Source organism: Podarcis gaigeae, assembly GCF_964106915.1.
Source record: "Podarcis gaigeae genome assembly, chromosome: 1".
Classification (NCBI taxonomy): domain Eukaryota; kingdom Metazoa; phylum Chordata; class Lepidosauria; order Squamata; family Lacertidae; genus Podarcis; species Podarcis gaigeae.
In genome coordinates this window covers 66,876,747-66,900,906 of record NC_139678.1, presented here as the reverse complement: position 1 = coordinate 66,900,906, position 24,160 = coordinate 66,876,747, and the positions used below count along the sequence as shown (strand labels likewise).

Below are 24,160 nucleotides of genomic sequence, written 5' to 3'. Positions count from 1 at the left end.
TTGTTAGGCATAGTAACTGCTAGCCAGAAATGCCAAAACAGTCTTAGAAAAAGTAGACCATCCCTCCCCGATTACCCATTATTTCATGAAACCAACCACCCCAGCACCCTATGCTGATTCAGATTGCTAAATTGATGAACCATAGAGAAATCTCTCTATGGTTTGATGTAACAAGATTGCCCTTAATTGGGTGGCCTGACAGGAACAACTTCACCTAAACACTGAAGCCATGTTCGGAATCTCCAAAATTAGAGTTACCTAGATGCTAGCAGCATCACAGCCTATTTCCAGTGCCTATAAAATTGACTCTGCACCCGAAGCTCATTTGGGAATGGCAGCATCATAATCTTTTTAAAATAGTAACAGTTGACTAGTTCTCATTGAGGAAGGATCTGATTTGGGCTATACCACTTCATATGGGGGAGAGGCTCTTGTGATAAAGTAGGGAAGGAATCCTTTCATATAAAAATCTAGAAGCGCAGCTGAAGGCTTCTAGCCTAAGTTTGCTTCCACACAGGACCCAATTCTTTCAGAAGATCCTAATTGGTTGGCAGAGTCATGGGAGTTCAAGTATCCTGGATCCAAATCATATAGGGTTTAATTGGTAACAAGCAGTGCTTAGAGTTTGAACCGTGCTCAGAAACACACTTAGAGACCAGAAATCATCACTTTTCAAGCTTGCTATGACAAAACATGTCTCAGTTTTACATTCCTCAGAGAATATTAATCTGAATGAAACCTGTTTATTTGGGCAGAACTGCATAGTGCCTGCAAGGATCCACCTTTCCAATTAATGCAGATAAGTTTCCCCTGTAGGAAAGTTAGTTATGCAAAGGGTGTTCCTGCTGCAGCTTGTTAACAATTACTTTCCATGGGATATGTAGCAACTTCATATTGCCTAGAGAAAGAACCTGAATGCTAGAAAACCCAGCGGTTAATGACTAGAAGGAGACAGTGTTTCAAAATCCCAACATGTGGGGCAGATGAATGGATTGGGAAGACTGTCACCTGTCTCTGCGGAGTGAAAAAGCACTTTGTAACTTTTTCAACCTTATGTAGTTTCAGGATTCCTCAACTTTAGAAGAGCAAGAAACAAGACTGAATATTTTTTGTGTTGTCTCATAACTTTTTGTCACACACTTCTGAAGCACTGAGTAAGCATTTAAGATCAGGTTATTTAATTGCAAAGTGATGAGAAACAAACAGTTTTCCTTGCTTTAATTTATTTAATATTTAATTTCATATTGCCAGGACATTGGTTGAAGCTGAGCACAATTCAGATGTTTTTAGACTGTTAAAAACAACAACACCCTTCTGTACAGCACCTAGCACATATGAAATGCTTATAAATGATGCTAATATCATATGCTAGCCATTCTTGTGCTTGTAAAATAAAAGGAATTCACAATCAGTGAGGGAGAGGAAAGAACACATCTGAAGGCAGTCTTTTTGAGGGAAGCTTTTAAATGTACAGTGGTGCCTCGCTAGACGAAATTAATCCGTTCCGCGATTCTCTTCGTCTAGCGGTTTTTTCGTCTTGCGAAGCAAGCCCATTGACAGCTTAGCAAATTAGTGCTAGAGCTGTCAAGCGGCTTCCAGCGATCAGCTGTTAAGCGGCTTATCAGCGGAACAGCTGATAAGCGGCTTAGCGGCTTAGGAAAAGGGCAAAAAAGCAAAAAAAAAAAACGCTGGGGGACGCAAGATTTTTTCGTCTTGTGAAGCAACCCCATAGGGAAATTCGTTTTGCGAAGCGCCTCCAAAACAGAAAAACCCTTTCGTCTAGCGGGTTTTTCGTCTTGCGAGGCGTTCGTCTTGCGGGGCACCACTGTATGATGTTTGGTGTTTTAATTTGCTGGAAGCTGCCCAGAGTGGCTGGGGCAACCCAGTCAGATAGGTGGCATATAAATATTATTATTAAGTGCACAAACATCTGTGGTAGCCTCAACAGCAGCATTCTCTTTGCACTGGTCATATGCAACTTACATTTGGGAATCTTTGTGCTATACTTAGAAATCATTTACCAGCAGTGTTTCCCATGAGCTAGTAGGATGCAAGTGTACAGCATACATTCCGAAAATCAGGTGGTGCTGTAAGGAAGCTGTTCGCTACATGAACTAGGGGGCTGAAGCTACTTGCCACATGGGTGGGAGAAAGGGGTACAAAAAACCAAACAGAAGCCCTCCCCCACATATCTCAACAAGAACAAGCTCACCACAGTTGCATGAAGCATAGAACTGGAAGAGACCCTTAGGACCATCTAGTCCATCCAGGGGTTGTCAACCTGGTCCCTACTGCCCACTAGTGGGCGTTTCAGGATTCTAGGTGGGCGGTAGGGGGTTCTGCGGCACAAGCTGAATCCTCCTTCCATAGAGCACTGGTGGGCGGTAAGGAAATTTTACCATCAAGAAAGATGCATTAGTGGGCGGTAGGTATAAAAAGGTTGACTACCCCTGCTCTAGACTGACTCCCTGCAATGCAGAAATCTGCAGCTGTCCCATACGGGGGTCAAAGCTGCAACCCTGGTGTTATCAGCACCACACTCTAATGAAGCGATGTGATTTTAGTGATCCACAACGGTGCTATTTATGAAGACCACATAAATAAAAGCCAATCTACAAAAAGAGGTTGCCACTGTGGTTGTGCAAGGGCATGCAAATTATTGTGTTGTTTGGCAGGGCGGAGGAGGCAGGATTTCTTTCAATGCCTTAAAACCTGTTTTGGAGAGGCTTGTGATGGGGCACACAGGCCTCCAACCCACATAGTCAGCAGCTGCAACCCTTCGATCTAAGGAGAAGAAAAACCTCATGCAGCCAATGTAGCACACAGTTCACCTGCTGCACCCTCTGCCTTTCAGAACCCATGTCATACATTTACCTCGCTCAGAACAGTGCAAGCAGATGTGTTCTGAAGCTAATTTTCCTTCCCCCAATACGGAGGAGAGGGGAGAATCACCTCATCCTTTTGAATTTAACTGAAAACATAGAAGCAGATATAACTCTTTAAAAATGCAACCAACAGTACTGTGCATTCGGCTCCAGATTAATAAGGTAATATTACTGGCTCGGCATCTTTTTCTAGTCATACCTGTTACCACAGCTTTAGGCGAGTCAGTTTTTCCCAGACACTCCCTTCAATTTGCCTAACTTCAAGTCGAAGTTTTTAACTCAACACATGCCTCTCCTGTGTGTTCTTCACTAAAACATGCTATCAATCCACTGGCATCAGAATTGAATCTATCAGTGAGGGGTGGGGAGGGGGGGAAATCACTAATCTTTCAGCCACAAACACACACAAATGCATCTATCTGTACCTGTCTAAGAAAAGAACACCTGCTTTTTGTCAGAGGAGCTTGAAAGTCCACACAACTGACCTGAGACCTTATCTGCTTTCCAACATTGTCTGGAATCTAAGTAACGATCTGTGTGACATGAAACATAAACCATCAAGACAGTATTGAAAACTAGACCACTGAGCACTTTTAGAACACTTTGCATGCATTATGACCATTGATGCTTACAACAGCCCTATAGGAGGCATATAAATATTATCCCCATCTTGCAAATGGGGGGCTGATGCTCATGGAGCAGTAGCAATGCTTAAGCTACCTCATGAGCTCATAGAAAAGCAGAGGTTTGATTGGATATCCCTGAGCGTTCACTCTCGTCACCACCAAAAATAATTTAAATACAGTTTCTACTCCCATCTGGCAACACACACACACACACAAAATCAAAGGGCAAAGTCAACATGTCAATTGTTAGAGAAAAAGGAAGAAATCTGCAGAAGATGAAACATAGTTTGAGGGTAATTTTAACCCAATTCTAGGAGGAGAGGGAAAGGAAACCTTTCCTATTCAATTTGCAGAGTAGTAACCAAACTGGACTTTTGTAGCAAAAGTGACACCTTAACACATTTATTACAATACAAGCTGATTAAACCCATAAAAGCTTATGAAACCTGTCACAAAAAACCTTACCTTTACCAGTCGCCAAGGGAGGAACGCTCACTTGGGCTGTTGCCCAAGAGAAATCTCATTGCTACTAATCACAGCTTCGGTGCAAAGCAAACGACGACAGCTTTCATTCACAACCACCACCCCTAAGCCACATGCTTGTAATAAAAGCCCAACCCACACGTGAAATGCTTACAATAATTCAAAGCCCAGCCCACAAACAAAATGATGTGATCCATTTTATCATAATCACTCAACAGCTTTCCCACTAAGGAGACCTGTCAGAACGATCAGCTGCCGGTTCCACAGAGTACCATTTGCCCAGCTACATGCAACATACAGTATGGGAAAAGGACGCAGTAGAAGAAAGGAGGTGGGGAGATGTGACTGATAGGTTCCTTGAAATGCCAAGATTTCAAAATGACAGAATGCCTAAACAAATGCATTCATCCTCCAAGAGAAACCTACCTTTGTAAAATTATACAACTGTTTGGCACTGCTTCCCTCCAACCCCAACGGTTTTTTTTAAAAAAACTGGTTCTGAAGGCATTTGGCTTCCTCATGCATTAGCAGCGAACAAGCAATAGTATGTTTACCCATCTTATCACTTACATGATGCAAAGAGCATTATACAGTCACAGACCTGGTAAAATTATTACTGACATGAGAAAGCTTGCACATTGTTGAGAAAGGGGAAGCCTGTAAACCTTTTGATGGTCCTAGCAAACATGCACACTACCCATGTATTAATTATGCATCCGTGTATTGTATGTTTGCAGCGATACCATCAGACCTGGGAGTTCAGCAGCCACCTGGCTGTCACCTTTTAATATGAGAGAGTTTTCCAGTTTGGGGGGGGGGGACTTGTTGTCTCAGCATCTCAAGTGGAAGAAAACAGATCAGGTGCCACTTTCCCCTCCGCTTCCTCTTTCCAGGAAGAATCCCAGCAGAATATCAAAAGATCTGTCCTTGTGGAGAGAGAAATATACGTGCTTTAGAAAAAAAATGTAGCAAGAATCTTATTACAGAAAGTGTTAGACAGAAGGCAGCCTAAAGATGGCTCTTGCCAGCAGCTCCAGCGGTAATATTTCAGGATTAAACTTTAGGCGCCAAGAAGCTATTGTTTCACAAAGAAAGCAAATAGAAATTATTTCTCAAGCCGATATCACCAAGCAGTCGCCTATTTGCGCTTCAGACACTACAGTTCCCAAAGAGAGAAGATTCAAATGGCATGTCTTCAATAACAGTGACTCAACATGCATGGAAGAGTTACAGATACATTTGCCTAAACCCTGCACAAAGTTTAAGTCTGCTAAAGGGCCACTTTGTTCCATTCAGTGGGGCGGGAGAGAGCCTTGGTTTCTCCCATGGTGCAGGATCAGACGCACAGGAAAGCCAGGAAGGGTGCATGAAGAGAAGCGCCTGAAAAAATCATGAAGTGTTGAGGGCGACGCAAATAGTCTGTCATATCAGATGTCATGACATGCGGAACACTGGAATGCTTTTGTTTATATATAGAGCAGTTTATCAACAGCATGCCTGACATGCCTGAAGTTCTTAGCCATCGGAGATCTTCCACTGTGTTATGCTCGCAGGAGATACTGATACACTTTAATGTACACAATGTGCACCAATAAAAGCATATATAACATATATATATTAGGATCAGCAGCACCAACCACACTGTAGATGAAGTAAACAACAAATTTTAGTTACATGATTTCTTCGTTTGTTTGCTCGAAGAGCTCTAGTCAGGATCTTTAAGAAAGGCCAAACTAAACACAATGGGGGTTAAACATTTGGGGCAGGATTCAACTAAGTTGTGCTCGCACAACCTGTCTCCCCACCTGCCCCACAACCTGCCCCATGCAAATCTGCTCTGGAAGGTTGTGGAAACCCACAAAACAGGTTTAGGTGCTGTGTCAGGTGGGGGGGGGAGAAAGGGGAGAACTTGTCATGTAAACAAACCCCACTTAGCACTATGCTGAATTCCACCTATGCTTTCAACACCGCTCCTCTCCCTTAAGTAAATAAATAAATAAAAAATTAAGTAGCAGCTGCTGCAGGGCTCCATCTTGCAAACACCCCCCAAAGAGGCCTACAAAAAGTTAAATTTACAATAAATCAAGATGGTCAAAATGAGAACATAAAAGAGAAACGTATGGAATAAGGAAGATCTTAGTGTATCTGCAAGCACATGTAAAGATGAGCAGTCCTTCAGTATCCTTGTCCCAAGTGAGGAAGGTGACTTAACACATTGTGCGAACAAAAGACATGCACCCATATCAGAGAACGATAGCTGTCTTGCACCAAGTCAGACCATTGCTCCATCTATCTCAGTCTACACCAGGCTTCCCTAACCTTGAGTCCTCAGGTGTTGTTGGACTATGATGCCCATCATCCCCAGTAAGTGCTCAGGGAATGATGAGAGCTGTAGTCCAACAGCATCTGGGATCAGAGGGTGGGGAAGGTGAGTGTTCACCAACTGCCAGTGAATCTATTTCCCAGTGACCGGAGTCTTTCCTAGCACTGTCTGCAGAAGTCAGGCTTGAACCTGGGATACAGTATTTTGCTATTAATAGTGAGCTACGCCTCTTCCCACTGCTCAAGGTCCTTCTAACAAAACCGAAAAATGTTAACTTGCATATAACTTAGAAATTTAAAGAATTTTGTTTTAATTAAGCAAAAATAAAACAATGGGGCTAGACTAGAGAAGGCGCTGCAAAGCCCCTTTGGGATCCAGATCTACATTAATAGCTTTCTGCATTTTGGGGACAAGTATAATCCATATTACACTACAGACTGCAACATTCTATGATTCTATAAAAGTAGCATGACGACAACCTAGAAAATGTGTTACGCCCATCACGATACCTCAACAGAGAGGAAGCACCATCAGAGATAAATCTGAGAATCATTGCCTTCCATTGCCCACGATGTACCCAAAACTACTGTCAGGAAGCATTAGATTATCTAGTCTTGATTTCAGGCAAAACACCAGGTTGAATCATTTCCTAAAAAAACCAAACAACTATCTGATCTTTCATCTATCATTTGTGAAGGAAATGGAGAATAATGATCCAGGGGTAGATCTTTAAGAATTATTACTTCAGCAAAAATTATTGAAGGTACATTAACATGAGATAAAGGCAGAACCTTCAACACTCCTTTGAAACGGTCAAAATTATGAAAGACTGAAGCTGTGCTCTAAAAGACAGATTTGGAAAGCAAAACATTCAAAAATCATCACCATAGATACTCACCTGTGACACACACACACAGAGAGAGAAAAAGGAAGAATAATAGAAACAAAAATCCAGTCCCATCATTCAAAATGCAAGTTGCTTAGTTAGGTCCTTAATTGTATAGGGAAAATTCTTATACAAAATATTATCCAGCTGAAAAAATATGCCAGTCCAGTGACCTGTTCCGCAACTCAATCCTTTATTATGGAGACTCATCTTCTTCTTATATAGAAGACATGTGGCCCTTTCATGGGGGGGGGTGAGGGGAGTCTCTTTCTGCTCAGAAACATCCCTTTGTAAAAGTATAGCGCTTGGGTGTCTTTCATCCACAAGGACATCACCTGTAAGACCATTTCAAAGTGCCAAGGGTCACTCTTGGAGATTACACCGCAGCGAGTTTCTCCCCTCCCTGCCAGAAAGAAGAATACTCCATGCCAACCAACAGTTGCTCTTGACCTGAAGCTGAAGGAAGTACAGTCTGGCCAGCCAGAAAACAAGGCTTGCAGGGCAAGCTGGTGTGCTTGTGGCCCTAACTGAATATAAATGCCTGTTTACAACTCAGCCCATCTGTTTTGGCATCCTTGGTAAGGACATCCACTCCTTACCTTTCTCCTCTACTCCCCTTTCTTGTGTCTCTTTTAAGTTTGTAAACATCTCTCTCTATAAAAATTAAAAATATGAATGAATTCAATAAACTGAAGACAGCTTCCTTCATCAGCAACACCTTTCCCCTCTTTTCTCTAAAAAAATTTCTATTCATGAACCGCTCCAAGGAAGTCTTCTGGGAAACCCAGGAACTAGCTGTACATTTTGCACCTTTCATTTAAGACGATGCTACTGCTTGAATTTATTTCCTACAGTTGTTCACGGCCAATGCTTACTTGACCGATTATCTTTTCTTCTCTTGGTTTATGTCCCCCAGAAACTTTTCTTATGCCAAACAAGCCTTTACCTCACAAGTTCCTTTGGTCCTAGCATGGGCAGAGAGGGGAGGGGGAGACAACAAGTTGCCACAATGTATACAATGGCCCCTCTCTCTACTTAATTGAATTAGCTGGGAAATGCTGCATCTGGTTCTTAAGGCACATTTTGACCAGCTTAACAGTTTAGTATTATGTTCTTATTTTCTTGAAGCAACAACAAATTGTAACACTTAGTGAAAAGCACGACATAAATGTGTCACACTTCATTAACTGTTACAACGGTTTCCATGAAATAGGGCAGACTTTAACTCACACAGTATATGGCAGGAGAGACAGAGGCCGAAAGTTTGGAGATTCCTTATGGTTTAAGGCAAACAAAAGAAGATGTTCTGCACATCTGATTTCATGAAAGTGAACCAGTGTCGAGCTATAAATGGCCATAAATACCCATACAACACACCCGCCATGACAAGCTTCTTCCCACAACACAGCAATTCCTGAATAATGATGCCTGCAAGTCTCAAAGGCTGGCAAATGTCCCAAATATGTGAATGAAATGGACAAAAATATAGTTATTATTTATTTGTGGAGTACTCTGTAATGTCACTTTGAAGGCTAGGAACAGAGTGGATATAGTTGTCAATCTTGGCACGCATTCCAATTAGTATTAATTCTTTCAATTCATTGCTTCTTTAAAAAGAGGCGATGTGACATGCATTTCTGTTTATACCAGTGTCAGCCAATGACATCTCTTCCACCAACTTACACGAATAGCTTCTAAACTGAAATTGTACAAGATGGTTGGGGCCAACCTATACAAGGAAAACACAGGATTCCAAATTCTATTATTTACATCCTAAAGCTAATGTGACCTTGAGGGTATTTTCCAGAGCGAGTCAGTGAATACCATTAACTCCTTCCCCACCCACTGATATTTTCCTGAGAATGCACCTGTCATTTTACAGGTGCCCCTGCAAGCTGAACTCCAACACCAGAAGTGAGGCCAAGGGAGGGGTGGCCTCATGGTGGACATGGAGGAGGTTAAGCATAGCTCTCTCTCATCTGCCACACCTCACTGTTATCTCAGGAAATGGCACATTGAGATACATGCTTCCTGAGGTAACTGATATGACCCTTAGGTGCATGGTTACATCGCTGAATTGAAAGAAAAATGGTGCAGATAGTAGTAGTAGTAGTAGTAGTAGTAACAGTAGTAGTAGCAGCAGCAGCAGCAATAGTTGTTGTTGTTTAGTCGTTTAGTCGTGTTCGACTCTTCATGCCCCCATGGACCAGAGCATGCCAGGCACTCCTGTCTTCTACTGCCTCCCGCAGTCTGGTCAGACTCATGTTTGTAGCTTTGAGAACACTGTCCAACCATCTTGTCCTCTGTCGTCCCCTTCTCCTTGTGCCCTCCATCTTTCCCAACATCAGGGTCTTTTCCAGGGAGTCTTCTCTTCTCATGAGGTGGCCAAAGTATTGGAGCCTCAGCTTCACGATCTGTCCTTCCAGTGAGCACCCAGGGCTAATTTCCTTAAGAATGGATGCATTTGATCTTCTTGCAGTCCATGGAGACTCTCAAGAGTCTCCTCCAGCACCATAATTCAAAAGCATCAATTCTTCGGCGATCAGCCTTCTTTATGGTCCCAGCTTTCACTTCCATACATCACTACTGGGAAAACCATGGCTTTAACTATACGGACCTTTGTTGGCAAGGTGATGTCTCTGCTTTTTAAGATGCTGTCTAGGTTTGCCATCGCCTTTCTCCCAAGGAGAAGGCGTCTTTTAATTTCGTGACTGCTGTCACCATCTGCCGTGATCATGGAGCCCAAGTAAGTAAAATCTCTCACTGCCTCCATTTCTTCCCCTTCTATTTGCCAGGAGGTGATGGGACCAGTGGCCATGATCTTCGTTTTTTTGATGTTGAGCTTCAGACCATATTTTGCGCTCTCCTCTTTCACCCTCATTAAAAGGTTCTTTAATTCTTCCTCACTTTTTGCCATCAAGGTTGTGTCATCTGCATATCTGAGGTTGTTGATATTTCTTCCGGCGATCTTAATTCCGGCTTGGGATTCATCCAGCCCAGCCTTTCGCATGATGAATTCTGCATATAAGTTGAATAAGCAGGGAGACAATATACAGCCTTGCCGTACTCCTTTCCCAATTTTGAACCAATCAGTTGTTCCATATCCAGTTCTAACTGTAGCTTCTTGTCCCACATAGAGATTTCTCAGGAGACAGATGAGGTGATCAGGCACTCCCATTTTTTTAAGAACTTGCCATAGTTTGCTGTGGTTGACACAGTCAAAGGCTTTTGCATAGTCAATGAAGCAGAAGTAGATGTCTTTCTGGAACTCTCTAGCTTTCTCCATAATCCAGCGCATGTTTGCAATTTGGTCTCTGGTTCCTCTGCCCCTTCAAAATCTAGTTTGCACTTCTGGGAGTTTTCGGTCCACATACTGCTTAAGCCTGCCTTGTAGAATTTTAAGCATAACCTTGCTAGCGTGTGAAATGAGTGCAATTGTGCGATAGTTGGAGCATTCTTTGGCACTGCCCTTCTTTGGGATTGGGATGTAGACTGATCTTCTCCAATCCTCGGGCCACTGCTGAGTTTTCCAAATTTGTTTGCATATTGAGTGTAGCACCTTAACAGCATCATCGTTTAAAAATTTTAATAGTTTAGCTGGAATATCATCACTTCCCCTGGCCTTGTTATTAGCAATGCTTTCTAAGGCCCATTTAATTTCACTCTCCAGGATGTCTGGGTCAAGGTCAGCAACCACACTACCTGGGGTGTACGAGACATTCATATCTTTCTGGTATAATTCCTCTGTGTATTCTTGCCACCTCTTCTTGATGTCTTCTGATTCTGTGAAGTCCTTTCCACTTTTGTCTTTTATTATGGTGATCTTTGTACGAAATGTTCCTTTCATATCTCCAATTTTCTTGAACAGATCTCTGGTTTTTCCCATTTTATTGTTTTCTTCTATTTCTTTGCATTGCTCGTTTAAGAAGGCCTTCTTGTCTCTCCTTGCTATTTTTTGGAAATCTGCATTCAATTTCCTGTATCTTTCACTATCTCTCTCGCATTTTGCTTGCCTTCTCTCCCCCGCTATTTGTAAGGCCTCGTTGGACAGCCACTTTGCTTTCTTGCATTTCCTTTTCATTGGGATGGTTTTAGTTGCTGCCTCCTGTATAATGTTACGAGCCTCCATCCATAGTTCTTCAGGCACTCTGTCCAGTTCACTGATGCCCAGAATGTCAATATTTATACTTGCCATCTCATTTTTTACCACATCCAACTTACCAAGGTTCATGGTTCTTACATTCCAGGTTCCTATGCAATATTTTTCTTTACAGCATTGGACTTTCCTTTCGCTTCCAGGCATATCTGCAACTGAGCGTCCTTTCAGCTTTGGCCCAGCCCATTCATCAGCTCTGAATCTACTTGTACTTGTCCTCCGTTCTTCCTCAGTAGCATGTTGGACGCCTTCCGACCTGAGGGGCTCATCTTCCAGCGTCATAACTTTTATATGCCTGTTGTCTTTGTCCATGGAGTTTTCTTGGCAGGGATACTGGAGTGGCTTGCCGGTTCCTGCTCCAGGCGGATCACGTTTGGGCAAAACACTCCATCTTGGGTGGCCCTGCATGGCATAGCTCAAAGCTTCTCTGAGTTATTCAAGCCCCTTCGCCACGGCAAGGCAGTGATCCATGAAGGGGGCAGTAATAGTAGTATCCCAATTATTTGTTGTATAAAATTATACCACAGGCCGGCAAGATTACTTACAATCCAACGATGTGGCACGAGGCTTATGGACAAAGTTACTACAATTGTACTTTATAGACCTTAAGCACTGTTACTGAGTTTATCAAACTGTGGAATCCCTTTACGTATACCATACTGAAACAATTTATATGGCTTGCTAACAGCATTCACAGGCGCATAGCAGCTTGCAAAAGCCTTCTTGGTTCTCCCAAGGTCTTGTTCCCCAAGTAAATTAAGCATCCTTAACCAACAGAACACTCCCCCCCCCCACTAATTTTGCACAGAGGCACTTTCAATGGGGATTATTGCTAGGGAGAGGAAAGTTGCATGTCATGCCCATTGCAGTTTTCCCTGGTTTGCAAATATGACCACAGGCCCCAAAAGGCCAGTGGCCCCTAACTTAAGGAGCGTGCAAGCTAGTTATGACTAACTCAGAGAGATAGCTCAGTTGGTAGAGCATGAGACTATAAATTTCAGGGTTATGGGTTTGAGCCCCACGTTGGGCAAAAAAATTCCTGCATTGCAGGAGGTTGGCCTTGATGACCCTCATGGTGCCATCCAACGCCGATTCTGTGACTCTGTTTCAACTAGTCTACTCTAAACGTAGCTTAGTCAGATACCAACCATAACTATATTAAGAGAAAGTATTGAATTGAATGAACTTTCCTTGATCTAATTTATATTCATTCTAGATTTCAGTATTCTTGCTGATTTGTATAAATCCTTCTTTCAACATTTAGTCTTCTAAAGAGGAGTGGTCCCCCCCCCAAAAAAAATAAGAATGATAATCTGGCCATTTTAAGTACTCCAAGATCTCAGTGTCTTTTGAAATTTTGACAGTACAAATATAAACTTTAGCAACAAATATCAGAAGATGTGTAGTATTTGAATGTACTATTTGTAGCTTTCATTTCTGTGAAGACATGAGGTGCGTAAAGCGTGTAACAGCACATTTCAGGTATAATGGATGCACACTTTATGTTGTGCATACTTGCCATTTATATTCAGTGAGCCCTGCACTTTCTCTTTCTAAACAGGATTAATGGCTATGCAAATCAGCCTTGGACTTGCACTGATTACATTGAAAGATAATTAATCAGACCAATTAACATCAAATCCAGATTTCAATGAAGTCAAAACAACCAAACTGCAAATCTACATTGGATAATGAGGGAAACTCAACTAGGAAAGAACACTATTTAGCTCTCAATGTGCATCTCATTTGCCAATGTACAATGCTTCAAAAAGCACAAGTTAATGTTTCCAAGATCTTCCCTTAATGCCAGTCTCTTATCTCTTCAACAAACCTGATTTGCTTCATATAATTTCTGGGAAGAGGTACCATTAGAAAGCTTTAGTTGACAATTTACCATTAGTATAATTCATCAAAAAGTCTTAGTGCAATGAGTCAGCTGAGAGCATGCTGATTACAGATTCCTAAGCATATGTTATCATTTAGTGTGCTTATTGCACTAACACAGCTTTAGGTTCAAACATATGCTTTGCAGAGTCGAAATCCGAGATACAGACACCCATCTGAGAACTAGCAACTTTGCAACCAAGGATGCTCAGTTACACACACCCACACACCGACTCCACCCCCTCAGCAAACTAAAGAAATGCACCACTTGGTTCCTAAATAATGCAATTAGGAGAGTAAACTGAGCAAATGCCATCACAGAAACTCCTCAGAATCTACAGGCAGATTCATTCTGCATTCAGAGCTCAGCTGATCATGGTAATCAAAATGACTAAAGCCTCAAGATTAATCAGTTTTTAGCTAAAAAAACAATCCAAGAAAAACTCAGCCACACAAACACACGCACTCCAGTGGGTTGTATAAAGGCATAATTAGTGTGGATGAATCATTCCCTATTAATATTGAAGATCTATGTCTACAACATTAAAATAATTCCATGTGTAGGCAAGAACTAGTTACTGCCAAAGCCAATGAGTATGGTATGCAATCTGAATTTAAGAACTTGCCAAACTCGCTGGGCTCCTAGTTTCTGGGGTGGACTTTGGTAATATTGTATTGGCACTATTATTATTATTATTATTATTATTATTATTATTATTATTATTACTATTATTATTATTTTGCATCCCCTCGGCTTAACGTCCTGTGCCCTAAATCCAGCACTGCTAGTTTTGGCAAGACATGCAAAGTTTGGGTGGAGAGCAGAATGGTTACATACCACTTTAGCTTCTACAGTCCACTCCAGACTTGGGCAAAGTGGAATCCGCGATGAACTCCAGTGTGATGCACAAAGCCATGTCCATCAAGCTTCTTTGTGCATACCTGATTCAGAGAATGCAAAGGGGGCTGCTTCCCCAATTCTTCTGCATAGCGAAACAAACGGTATTTTCATCACCTCTGGACCATGGCAGACATGACTGGGGCAACCTCCATGAGCATCTGAGACCACACCGGGAGAATGCTTGACATGCTTGCGCCTCTGACACATTCCACCCATTTGCTATGCCCAAGAAAACTGTTTTCAGGAGGGTTGGTATCTGCAGCAAGTGGGTGGGGTGCAGAGGTCTGGTCATGCTCCAAAACATGGGCATAGCCAGGATTTATGCTGGGGTGGGGGGCAGAATCTCAGTTTGTTAAGTATTTACCCTGCCCCCCTTGGCTATGCCCATGCTTCAATACCCATCTCTTCCAGCATCAAATATCCCTTCCTGTGTTTTTTCCAGCTGTAAGGCAGAATACATTAGCATGATAACATGTAAAGGTGGAATGAGGGGGGGATGAGGAAGAGAGGTAGAGAAGCTGGCAAGATACCGTACTTGAAGCTACACTGAATAGGAAGTAGGTACTGCTACTCCTTTTTCTTAAACCAACTGCAATGGCTGAGGCTGATGGGAGTTGCAGCCAAATCATCATCACCAGGTCAGCAATGGCTGCCTTAAACTACTCATGTGAAGTGTAGTAGATGACAACAGAAGAGAGGGCCTTTCTGGTTCTGTTGCCTGCTTGTGAAATCCCTCTCTAGGAAAACTAGGAAAACTCGCCTGGTACCTATGCCAACAACTTTTCAGCACTCAGCAAATATTTTCCCAGCCTTTTAACATCTGGTGTGTTTTTGTTTTAGCACTGTCTTTAACAGTCGCAAACTGTTTTACTGATTACCGTAGTTGTGCTTCCTGAGCTGAGTTTTTAATTGCCCTAGGAATTTTCATTCGAAATGTTTTAAAGAAAGACTGGATCACACACATTCATTCTGTATGAAGTGAACTCACACTGGAGCTGAAATTATGCTGACATTTTCCACAAGACTTCTCAGTCTCCACTTCAGTTCCCATGCAGACCAAGCATTGGGGAACACCAACATGGGATAGGATGAGGGTAGCATTAGTGGAGGAGAAGTTGTGGTGGCTCTTATATGTCTCCAATTACAAGCATCTTCCAATAGTGTCATTTCAGGCTCACATTTCAGACAGCACTCCCAATGAGAATGGTCCCACCAGCTGACGAAAGGAATGCATTTTCCCCAGCGACAATAGATGGCTGTCTGAATGCTAGGAATAGGAGACATCGCCTAAACAGAAGTGCTTTCTTACAGGGGAAGAAGAAAAACCTGGATTCTGTGCAACTCAGAAGCATACATACACTTGTTGTGATAGAAACCGATGTACGGGAAAGGCCCAAAGTGAGTTGGTGCACCACGCATTGACAGATTAGGGACTACTTTTAATCCTATTTCCATTCACACTGTCCAGTGACCACAATATAATCCAGGAGCCAAAGTCTGGCTAATGAGAAACAAAAGCACCAGTACTGTAACCTTCCCAGCAGCACTGTTGGGCCAGGGATTTTAAGGCAAATTGTATTAACTAGTTAGCTTCAGATTAAGTAGAAAACACAAACACTTCATGACGTGGTTTCAATTAAGCACTTTTTTTAAAAAAAACCACTTCAAGGGTCCTTGATCCACAAATCCTGTTACATGACTGAGAATTACAGAGTATTATCAACATCTGAAAAGCAACAGTCCACTTCAAAGCAATTCTATGCACAGTTTTGTTGACCTCAGTAAGGCTACTGTGATAAAAACAGCCTCTAATACTAATCTTGTGCAATATCTATAATGAGTTTGGTCTTAAGCCTAGATCTTGCACTGCCCTACAACTTCCATTTCCAGAACCAAACCATGATGAAAAGTACTTTCGCTGTAAATCGACTTCACCTCATGCAATCTAGAATGCCAGTGTTTGCCTCCTCAGCTTTATGTACTATCAGTACAGCAAAAACCAACAGTTATACTTTTTCCAGCAGACTTTACCTCAAGGGATGCAGAAGTCATCTTTCAAAAATGTGGAATATGATTCTCTTGACCACAACACAAAAACCTAGTCTCTTCAGATATATTACAACCAAATTGTAATCCACAACATCAATTAGAAGTGCAATTAGGAGTTTCTTTGGAAAACAGCAGAGCAGACTGATGTTTCAAAAAACCTCTATTTCATCTGAGAAGTATGCTTTTTAAAAAAAAGGGGGGGTGGAAAATGAGTAGGTTCCTGCTTCAATCTGAAGGTGACTCGAATGCCCCCCCCCAAAAAAACAGGGCAAGTGTGGCTTCCCCATTTTGTTAGAAGAGATGGAAAAAATATATCAAATTCTTAATTGATAACAACATGATACCAATTGTTTGGGGCTGACACACACATACACACCACCCCCTGAAATCTTAAGTGCTAGGAGAATATTTTAATGTCCCTATTCAGCCTAGCTCCAAGTGTATTTTCCAGCCTCAAGAATGTCAGAAGTGACAATTTAGTAACAACAACTTCTGATTTTATCATGTATCAATATCGTGCAGTGGTGGCTAACCTCTGGCCCTCTAGGTGTTGTGTGGTTCCAACTTCCATCATACCTGACCACCGGCTTTGTTTGCTGTGGCCTATGGGAGCTGGAGTCCAACAACTTGTGGAGGTCTACAGATTAGTCACTTTTGCTATGACCTATACAGCACACAAGTAAGGAAGAACTGAATTGAGGCTTCCCTCCATCTTCTACAGCCTTCAACCATTTCATTGCAATACCAAACTTTCAGTAGAAATGCGTACCCATCCACACCAGAAAATGCACTGACTTACCCAGCAATCTTAACCTGGTCTACTCAGAAGTAAGTCATGGAATTCAGTGAGGCTCGCTCCCAGGAGGTGGGGATAGTTTTGCAGTCTTATTTACTTATTAGGAAGTCCCCCTGATTTCAGTGGCTCTCAATGGGTCCTTTATGGAACCACAGACTCCAGAGAATATTTTTTGGAGTAACAATGCTTCTGTCTCATTGCAATGTTTTCCATTTGTGCAGAGTGTCTCTCAAGTATAGGAGATGGCCACTCTCATCATTGCAAATAATCTAACAGTGACACTTAAATCTGCATTTCTCAGCTGCTATAAAGCTACTATCTTACAGCAAAGCAGTAAGACGCAAAGCTTGTGAGATCAAAGTAATATGTTTTGGGTAAGAGAAATAATAAATCCCCAAAAGACAACAAATGTTTAAAAGACATCAACTTTACAAGACCCCAAGAGTGCATCGCAGAATATATGGTTCCCATTTCTAGTCATCCATGCTTCAGCCAGACTTCCATGTTGCCATTTAAATCATACCATTGGTATCTATTGCCTTATGTTCCAAAAGAGACAACACTTTTTACCCTAGAAATCAAAAGCCATTTGTAGGACTTGAAGTTGCCTGTTAACCATTATAGGACATCCAAATATTTTTGAACTACGTTAGCCAACAATATAAAGAAAAGCTCTGTGTAATCCAGGAACCCTGCTACATTCCCCCAAGAGTGAAACTCAATAGCTACTCAAACACAACTCCTGGTTACCCTTATTCCAGTATAAGCCATGCTAGACACAGTGGGATTTACTTCAAGGTGAACATAGAGAGGACTGGACTAAATCCACATTAAGTCCAAGAGCCCAAGTACATGCACTGGAAGAAGAAGAAGAGTTTGGATTTGATATCCCGCCTTTCACTCCCTTTAAGGAGTCTCAAAGCGGCTAACATTCTCCTTTCCCTTCCTCCCCCACAACAAACACTCTGTGAGGTGAGTGGGGCTGAGAGACTTCAAGGAAGTGTGACTGGCCCAAGGTCACCCAGCAGCTGCATGTGGAGGACCGGAGACGCGAACCTGGTTCCCCAGGATTACGAGACTACCGCTCTTAACCACTACACCACACTGGGAAGAAAGCTCCAGTGCAATTAAATGTAAAACATACTTCCAGCTTGTGCTGCTGATTTTGTTGCAATGCTTTGACTTCTTGACAACTCTGAACCCATTTGCAATGGATGACTAAAAAAAGGACAAAGGCTCAAAGTGACTAGTTTCAAATGCTCGTCAGCTTCTGTCAAACTCAAGCCTTAAGTTGTGTCTGCATAGGATACCTGTCAAAGATTAATGTGCTCAGGCAGCTAGTGCATTTTGATTATGTATTTTGTGGTTTTATATACCACCAGGTATAGGGTGGAATAATAATAATAATAATAATAATAATAATAATAATAATAATAATAATAATATTCAGCTCATCACACACATATCCCAGGATGATGCAGGCCCACAGCTCCTAGTGTGATATGCTTGAAAGTATAGAGTAGACTAACATAGAGGGTAAGAGTGCATTCTTACCTATGCAAAAGACTGACGGTTTAATACCAAAAAACCACAATTTTTCTTTTAAAAAAACCCAGAGGCATTTACCTGGCAACCTGCCTACCCAGAAGTAAGTTCAACTGAGTTCAGTAAAGCTTCCTCCCAGGTAAGCAAGTACAGGATTGCAGCCATAAGGAACATACTGCTGGGATTTTATTATAGATTGCATCTTTTGGCATTAAGAATTATGCCTCAGTCAGCTCCAGATGTTTACTTTCATTGCAGCCAAAGTTTCAATGAGCTGAGGATGAATGGAATTCAAGATTAGAACCTTTAATTTATTTATACACCTCAAAGCGGTTTACAAAAGACTGCATGCTTACAAGCCTCATGGAAAAGAGCAGGATTTACTTCTGAATAGCATCATACCTCAAGTCCAAGAACCAGCTGCTTGGAGTAGGCATGATAATATGGCCTAGTCCAGTTAAGATACCGTGTGTGTGTGTGTGTGTGAGAGAGAGAGAGAGAGAGAGAGAGAGAGCGCGCGAGCGCATGCAAAAACTGTCCCTGCTGTCCACATCCCCTACACGCACGTAGTCTGCTAAAGGTCAGAACAGAGCCAGCTCTGGATCAGATGTAGTCAACATGATGTCCTCCATTTTTTTAGCACCACAACTCCCATCAGCCCTAGTCACAATGGGCAGTGGTCACAGATCATGGGAGTTGTAGTATGCAACATCTGGAATATACCATATTGGCTATTCCTGCTCTGGATAAATGATCAGAAACCCCATCTCCTGTAGGGTTCCCAATCTCATTGAGAGGGTCTATAAGAAAGCAACTTTTAGGCAAGGTAGGCTCTATTCACACCTTCACCAGAGTGCAGACTGGGGAGGGGCAGCAGGCCCAGCTCTGCTCACTCCTTCATGTGCCTCTGAGCATGTGCAAAGCATGCCTCCCATCACTGTCCCACACAGTCAGAATTAAGGGCAAATGTTTCCAAAGACTAAGGAAGGGGAGGATCACAGTACTGCGCTTGCATGCAGAAAGTCAACTTCTACCCTTGGCACCTCGTGTTAAAAGAAAAGATCACAGGTGATGTGAAGGTTGTCTGCTCAGATATTTTGGAGAAATGTTGCCAGCCAGAGACAGTGCTGGGTACATAGTGTGCCCTGGTACAAAGCACCTCCCAGGACATTTCCCTTTAATAAATGTAGTGCTTATCTCAGGACCTCACATTCCAGTGAGGCTGCAATCTTAAAACGCTAACTCCGAAACTGCAGTCTGATCCCAGGCATTTTCCCCCTCAGAAAATGGAACTTCCAAGTCAGTACGTGCAGGATTGGATCCCCAAGTACTTGGGAATTGAACTCAGCAGGGCTAACTTCGGAATACAGGATTGCACTCTTGAGTCTAACTGGAAATAATGGGATTTGCTCCAAAGTAAAAGCACAATTAGTATCGCAATGCAAGTTGTTTTAAAAACCCCAAGACATTCAGAAATAAGATACTCTGTTTTCAATGGAAATTTACTTCTTTTAAAAATGTGCTGAGCAGCACAATCCATTAGGAAGAAGCAAAGAGGTTCCGCCTCCCCCCATCGCAGACACAAGAACATGAGAAGAGCCTGCTGGATGGGCTCAGTGGCTCACCCAGTCCAGGATCCTGTTCTCACAGCGGCCAACCAGGTGGGAAACCTGAGCACCAGAACACCTCCCCCCCCCCCATGGTTTCCTGCAACTGGTATTCAAGCAGTGTTATTGCCTCTGCCCACGAAGGCAGGGCAGAGCCATCACGGCTAACTGCCTCCACCTCCATAAATTTGCCTCATCCTCCTCTTTTAAAAGCCCATCCAGGTTAGTGGCTGTCGTGACATGCTGTGGCAGCGAGTTCCATAGTTTAAGAACTACCTCACCTGCCCCGCAAAAAAAAGAGAGAAGAGAAACTACGCTCTAAGTTTGCGAAAGAAAGTTAGGCGGCCAGTGAAACAAGCCTATGCAACACACCTGAGGAAGCAGCGACAGAAGACTCCCTCTCCCCAGCCCCAGCCCCCCCCCCAGGGACTCGCTAGGGGGTTTCAAAGCCCCCCCCCCCGCCGCGGCAGGCAGAGAGCTCGACGGCGATTTCTGCCCAGCCAGCCCGGCTTTGCGTCCCAAAAGGCGGGCGCGACGCCACTAACCTTGCCCGGTGAGGTCCGGCGGCGCTGCCGCGGAAGAACGCGCGGCTGCCTTTCTCTCCGCGCAGCCCTTTTAAGCAGCCGCGTCCCTGCTGCGCGCGCTCGGGCTCCTAGGCGCCTCCAAGCCCCCTCGCGGCACGCGCACCAATTGGCTCCCGAGACGGGGCCAGACGGCCGCGAGGGTCCCCACGTGATTCCCCACTCGGAGAGGAGCGTGGCGCCGGGACGCGGGTCCCGGGCGCATGGGAGTCCCGCCGGCCTTGCTCCCGGGCGGAGGGAGACGCGCGGACCGCAGTTATGGGGCACGAGCCTCGGGCTGCTGCTTCTGGGCTCCTGCGTGCAGCAGCAAGCTTAGCCTGCTGGTTAGAGGGGGGTTCTGTACGCTTACTCGAGAGTCAGTCCCGTTGGTTTCAGTGGGGCTTAGTTCTGAGTACAGGGGCCTTGCAAGGGGGACGGGGGTCTATGGAAGGGAGAATGTCAGCAGGTGCAGCTTCGCCTCCACTACAGGAGGGGGGGGGACACCTGCGGCCACCTTGAGGTTGCTTGGGTTAAAACTCATCAGAACTAGGAAGCTGACTTAAAAAGAGCCCACCCAGCTCACTTAGTATTTGTTGGTTGAAGGGAAAAATTGTAGAAGGGAGAATTCCTGGAGGCCAAGGAATCCCCAACAGATATGCAAAGTCACAACACAGGCAGCAAAGTAAAGCATGGAAATAGAGGCTGTTTGACCTTTAGAATATGCCCCTCCAAGTGAGTTCCAAAGGCCCCCTTGAAATAGTTTCTTTCCCAAGTTTCCCTCTTCCCCCCAGCATAGGAAAAGAGCACACATATGGTAAGGTTAAAATTTATTATACTTACAAATTCCCCCAAAGGCCAGATTCATGTGTTTCAGAATGATTGCACAGGCAGTAAACCTTAGCTTAGTTACAAAGTGAACTTGGTTGGTATAGGAACTCAAAAGAGTGGCTTTGAGAGCTGTGAAGCCGAACTGGAGTCACCAGCTCAGCCCTCTCTACATGCTTAGTTCATGTAGACTGGAGTTCTCTCACCAATGAGTACTTGCCCCAGACTTGGATTTTGGCATCCAGGAATTCTCCTTTATTTATTTTTCCATCAACGGTATTGTCAGAGCCAGGGATGGTGGGACTTGTTTCCATTCAGACGTCATTGGACTACAGCTCCCATGATCCTTGAATATTGACCATGCTGCCTGGAAATGATGGGAGTTGGAGTCCAACAACATCCCTGGCTCATCCCTGTCTACACTGACTGGTTCCCCATCCCTACACTATAGTCCTGCAATAGGAAAAGCTGAATCTGGGGATATTTTCCCTTCTGTGCTATTTTCATCCTATTTCTTCCATACTTACATGGGAGTCACATTAATTTCAGTTGAACGTACAGTTCAAATAAACATACAGTGGTACCTCGGGTTACAGATGCTTCAGATTACAGACACTTCAGGTTACAGACTCTGCTAACCCAGAAATAGTACCTCGGGTTAAGAACTTTGCTTCAGGATGAGAACAGAAATTGCGCGGCGGCGGCAGGAGGTCCCATTAGCTAAAGTGGTTCTTCAGGTTAAGAACAGTTTCAGGTTAAGAACGGACCTCCAGAACGAATTAAGTTCTTAACCCGAGGTACCACTGTACTTTTCCTTGTTATGTATGGTTACATGGAAGTAAGGAACTCAGTGAAACTTACTTCTAAGTAAGTGTGCATAGAACTGCAGCCTAATGCGAACCATGATTATTCAGAAATAAATGCCACTGATTTCAATGATCATTACCTCTAAGGTTCTCTCTCTAATCCAATTTAAAGTACATAAATCCCCAAGGAGTCTAGACCTGCTAATCTGCTCAACAGTGTGTCTGTGAAATTCATGGGATTCCACGGAAGTCACAATATATGTATTTCCATTTAACATACAATTGCACAGTTCCATTGACTAGTTAAATGTACAGGATGTTGCCAATTCCCTTAATTGTATTGTGGGTTTTTCCCCATTATATGTTGTTTTTAAAATCCTAACTGCTGAAATCATAAGAACCTCCACTTTCAGGATTTTTTTTCAAAACGAATTACTGCCTACGTTTTTGTGGTTAAAAGCAAAGCCAATTTGCTTCCTTAAAGGAAGAGATACCAGAAACTGGGTGGTGATGAGCAAACTAAGGCTGCAGTCCTATGCAAAAGCTTCTTATGACCACAGTGGGACTTTTCAGAACATAAGAAGGGTCCTTTTGGATCAGACCAAAGGCTTATGTCGCCCAGCATCCTCCTTCCTGCAATGGCCAACTATGAGAGCAAAAGTCCTCTGTACAAATGGAGGTGGCATGTAGCCACCATCTCTCCAGTAGTCTTTCATAGCCTCATTTTCCATGAATTTCTAAGTTGCCATCTGAGTTGGTGGCCATCAACGCCTCTTGTGACAGAGAAATGTACTAGAACTAGAAATGGTGCTACTGTCTGATTTTTCTACGTTGCACAATCTCTTACTTTTGTGCTGGTTTTAATGGTAATACGAAGTAGATCTTTCAAATCATATTTGATTTATGTTTTGGTGTGTGTATTATAATGCCGCTTTAGGAAGAACGTGGCTTGAAAAAGCAGGTTACAAATCTGTTAACTAAATCAATAAATGTGCTTTGTACTTCCTTTTGTCTATCTTAAATCTCTCGCCATTTACACCTTCATTAGATGAGCCTGGGTTCTGGTATTATGAGAAAGGAAAACAGTGATTAATATCCATGCTCATTTGTGGTGGATAAGGAGTCATTGCAAAGAAAAGGAGATCCTGTTTCTCTTTGCTCTCTACTGCGCTTAGCCATAGCAGTAGTGGATGGTATGGTCGAAAGGAGGAGGATGGCAGGTGAGTCACTGTTGTGGACTAGGAGGGGGGAAAGCGCACTGCAGATGCACCAGCAAAACCAATCTGCTGCATCTCCTGGTGCATTCGCGTTGCACCACATTTTCTGCCACCTTTCCTCTCCCAGTAAGCAGCTGTGATTCACCTGCTGGGAGGTCAGATATGCACTTCTCTCCACCATGCCATTCAGCACTAATCCATAGCATGTTAGTGTTTTGAGGCCACACCTTTTGGCAACCATCAGCTTGCTTGGGTGAAACCTCCCTGCTGCATTCTACCTGTGCTGAGGAAGATGCAAAAACGGGTGTGTGATTAGCATGCCAGGACCATGCAGATGAGTGAAATGTGTGCTATCTGAGGTTCAAGACGGGATGCTCAGTGCTCCCAGCAAATCTCACCCCATGGGCTACAGAGAGTGGCACGATTTGGAGTTAGTGTTCGTCTAGTGTTACGTGCACAAGCCTGATCCCCTCCAGCATGGCTGCGAGATCAGAAGCATCAACTTCCATTTTCGACAACTGTTGCTTTCTGTTAATAGGAAATGCAGCTAAACTTTTACCAGAGCAAGTCAGGATCATAAAATATTACAGGTGACCTGTTCAAGCCAGCTA

General features: G+C 43.3%; 1 protein-coding gene across 9 annotated transcripts in view; it reads right to left on the bottom strand.

Annotated features, from left to right (window-relative positions):
- Positions 1-20,828, bottom strand: part of PPFIBP2 (PPFIA binding protein 2) — a 106,228-nt gene extending 85,400 nt beyond the window's left edge. For 3 of the 9 annotated variants that reach the window (XM_083724893.1, XM_083724909.1, XM_083724912.1), the window contains exon 1: positions 3,977-4,273. The gene's annotated coding sequence lies outside the window, so the exon portion shown is untranslated. Of the gene's footprint in view, positions 1-3,976; positions 4,274-20,686 lie in introns of those variants that run through there. The other 6 variants (XM_083724904.1, XM_083724907.1, XM_083724906.1 and 3 more) reach the window with 4 other exon arrangements.
- Between the last annotated feature and the right edge of the window lie 3,332 nt (positions 20,829-24,160).